Source organism: Mustela erminea, chromosome 7 (assembly GCF_009829155.1).
Source record: "Mustela erminea isolate mMusErm1 chromosome 7, mMusErm1.Pri, whole genome shotgun sequence".
Classification (NCBI taxonomy): Eukaryota; Metazoa; Chordata; class Mammalia; order Carnivora; family Mustelidae; genus Mustela; species Mustela erminea.
This window is the reverse complement of record NC_045620.1, coordinates 74,514,691-74,518,752: the sequence shown is the minus strand read 5'-3', so window position 1 is coordinate 74,518,752 and position 4,062 is coordinate 74,514,691. Positions and strand designations below refer to the sequence as shown.

At 41.6% G+C, this 4,062-nt stretch overlaps 1 pseudogene; it reads right to left on the bottom strand.

Annotated features, from left to right (window-relative positions):
- Window positions 1-2,662: 2,662 nt before the first annotated feature.
- On the bottom strand, window positions 2,663-3,256 carry LOC116596528 (annotated as a pseudogene).
- Window positions 3,257-4,062: the final 806 nt, after the last annotated feature.

Below are 4,062 nucleotides of genomic sequence, written 5' to 3'. Positions count from 1 at the left end.
AAATAATACCTTTCTACTGGGTACAAATTCTGCCTGTCAAAGGACATTTTTGTAGGCAATTGTTATTACATTTGATAAGTTGAATGGAGCTTCCTTTTCAATTCTAGGAGTACCTTTTTTTTTTTTTTTTAAATTTGTGGTAGGGTTATGAGAATGACCAGAAATGCTATCAGTGCTGGTTTTGTTACCTGATAAAATAACCAGCTATAAGAATGAGAGGACAACTTCATAACATTCATTCTTATTTTGAGAGCTGGAGTATGTGTGGAGGCTTAGATACTACTCCAAGCTCTTGCAAAAACCTGGAAAATCACTTGTAGTAGTGTCGTGTCATACTTTTGAAGAAGTTTGATAGGTGTCTCTTCGGATACAGACAAGATTAACTGTTGGATATTTTTTCTAAGAAAGTGTTTATAATGCAGTACTTTGCTGCTGATGCTACTATTGCTCTAAAACTTAATTTTAATGACTCATGGCTGTGAGTAAAGTCCAAACTCTCTCTATTGAACCCCACTGCACTCTGATTGGAAGGTAGAATATTTAGGATAACCATCACTTCCTTTCCCTAAGTCTGTAGGAAGAGGAACCCAAGGGGAAAACACAAATAAAAAAGATGTATTCACTCATAATCTTTCTTAGGCCAAAATGAACAATATATAGATGCAAATGCTAGTGAAACAGATTGAAAATTGAACAGCACAGGAAAATTGAGAATGATGCTAACCAAATACAATAAAATACAAATCCAACCATAACCCAATGAATACAAATAATCTTCCTTTTCACACCCTATGACCTGGTCATACACATTGGGATATTTCTCAAGCATGGGAAACTGGGATCCACAACCTATGAAGCATACCAGCCTCGTGAGAAAGCTCTCATCTTAGGAATCACTGGAATTGGGATTCTGTACCATTCTAGTGGCTTTTTGGTTTTGGGATTGGGTCAGAAATATTGGGTGAAAGGAAACTTTAGATGGCTGTCCTCAATTATAACCTTGGCACCACCCACTCTATGAGCTCAGACAAATGATTTCATCTCTTGTGCCTGTTTCATTATCTCCCATTCCTATTCTCATTCTTTCATATCCAGAGGTACAGGTCATCTGAAGCCGTGGGCACTTTGCATCATAAATCAGGAACAAATCCAGGAGGGAGAAAGAGTGAAGGAGACAAGTACCCTGGTTAGGAACCTAAATTTCTGCATAATCTTTGTATTTGATTTTTATTAATGGTAGTTCATGTTCTGGACCATTCCTTACATGTTTGTACATTTTTCTCCTGGTCCTCGGAAAATTAAAGTCTCCGTAGAACATTCCATGAATGATCATCAGCATTACAGTTCCACTAAAATAACTGGGACCTATTTATAAACCACAGGAAATTGTTCTTGCTCAGGATACTGTCTGAATAAGTAATTTAAGAAATGAAAAACACTGTCAGTCATCCATATGCTTTCTCTATTTATTGTTTTCCAAACTGGCTGGGAGTGTTCCTATCTCTATAACTTTGTTTAGGCTCTCCCCACAGCTTGGAATGCCTTCCCCAATCACTCAAGTTCTCTCCTCCCTTAAACTTCTGCACAGACATTATTTCAGGTAGAAATTTCTATAACTTTTGACATGGCCCCTTGCCCCCTAAAACCCAAGAATCTTTTTCTGCCCTCAAATCTGTGAGTCATTTGTACCCCCAACACATCACTTAGCATTTAAGTCCTACCCTATTTTGTTTTCTCCTTTATACCATTATATAAAACTGGGATTTCCAGAGAGACTGCAAACTCCTTGAGGAGAGCGTCCTCTATGATATAACCAAGGAACTATCCAACATGGAGCTAAGAACATGGATGGCACTTAGTGTGGTTGATAAAAGGTGATAGTCTCAAAAGATCTAAAGCCAAATGAAAGAAAATTCCAGAAACCCTATGTGCAAAATACACAAAAGTTGACCTAGTGTGGTAGAAGTTGAGGTAAATGTAGGTATACTGGCATCCCGTAAACTGGACCCCATTCCCTAACCTCCTCTCAGTGCAGGTACGGGACCATCCCCGCAGTTCACTCTACCTTTCTCTCCTGACCTGTGGGTGCCCAATCTTCTCGGGCATCTGTGTGGGGAAGATAGCTTTCCCAGCACCCCAGAGGCCTCGTTCCATTCCCTCCAGGCATAAGCATGGCTGATCATGGAAGAGACTTTGGGTCATATTCCCCACTTCCTCCTGCCCCAGCATATTCCCTTAGGAATGCCTGTGTGTTTGAAATTCTGGAAGTCCCCATAGTACTTTCTGTCAACACAAACATACTCTTCCCCATACGTATAGTTCTCTTTTCTCCTTCATATTCTCAGATAACTGCGAGGCAACAGAGTAAGCAAAGTTACTGCTGGTACTTTTTTTATTGAGGTAAAACAGACATATAACATTATATTAGTTTCAGTGTAATGAAATTGTAATGATTTTATACAAATATATATTGCAAATGATCACCACAATAAGTATAGTTAATATCTGTCATTGTTCATAGCTACAAATTTTTTTTCTTGTGATGAGAACTTTTAAGATCTACTCTCTTAAGAATTTCAAATATGTAATACCGTGTTATTAACTATAGTCATGCTGGTGGTACTTTTTTTGTGCTATTTTTAATGACTGAAACAAAACATATCTAAAACTGCAGTTTCTGGAAAAGTCATTTGTTCTTGCAGGTCTTGTAACTCTCCTTGAATTTGACCTTGGCTTTTCATCAGGCCTTGCGTTTAAGAGCAGGGTCTCAGAAGACATCCTTGTTGATGACAGTTTTGTCTAAGGGGTTAGCTACCTTGTGGGCATGAGTGATCATAGTTATAAACTTTTGTAGAGGACTTGATCTTTGACCTCATGGCGATTTTCTTCTTACTGTGACAGCTGTCACTTTGTGGGGACAGGGGGTCAATTCCAGCCACCAGAGCATTGCTGTAGGGATGGTCTGAGGTACTGTTATCAATATTCTTCATGATGACTGCTTTGTGTCCGGAGTAGCCAGGACCAGCACCACCTTCTGGGGTTTCACGAGCTTGACCATCTTGATACCAGCTTCTCAAGCCTACAGCAGAAAGCTCTGTTGGTACTTTTAATGGCACAAGGAAGATCTCATTCAGAGCACAGAAACAACAAAGAATGGCCTTACCATCCACTCCTTGGTGCTGGAATCAACATAGCCCATACCACCCAGCGCTGTACTGCACTCTGCTGACATCGACCATCATGGCTTCCTGCTCTCCTTGGCTTCACACTTGCATTCTTGCTCTTCCCTTGATTTGTCAACATGCTTATTGGACTAACAATGGCTTTGTCCTTGACTTTACATCCTGTTGACCTCTTTGGGTGTGGGGATCCAGTTTTCACTTCAGACTCAACCCAGACCCCGGTGCTCTTAGTTTTGTTCACTGACCATTGGCTTTTCCAGGTCCACTGATCCTGGCCACTTCAGCCACTTCAAAACACCAGGCGCTGCCAACCACACGTGGCGAGATGAACCTGCCAGCTGGAATCTGGGGCTGTCTTCCAGAGACACTCTTGCCTGGTCCTGACTTGCCTGTGCTACAAGCCCACTTCTGTTCAGATCTACACCCTTAACTCAGCAACTCCAATTTCAGTAGCCTTCTGACTTCACCCTGCATGTGTTCTTCCAGATATTCAGACTCAGGTTACCTCTACAAACTTTGGCCTTGGGCACCTTTGTGGCTCCCTGTGCCCTCTCAAGCCCTTTGGCTGCCCTGCCCCCCAGTACCTGGCCCACTGCAAGGAGACGTCACAGTGTCACCATCACCAGGGCGGGACTTCCACTGGCCCCCGAGGAGCAGGCATAAGTCAGTTCAGAGAACCATTTTCCTGATAAACCAGTCAGAGAGAAGAGCTTTTTTAAAGTCGGCCATGCAGATCAGGAGATAATTCTCAGAGAGAGATATAAAATGGGGAATGTCAATCTGGAGTCTCAATCCAGTAAGAAGGAGGTACACACATTTTGTAAAAGAAAAGTGATTTACTCTCTCTCCCATCATTCTACCAGATGGGATGAGTCCTGCT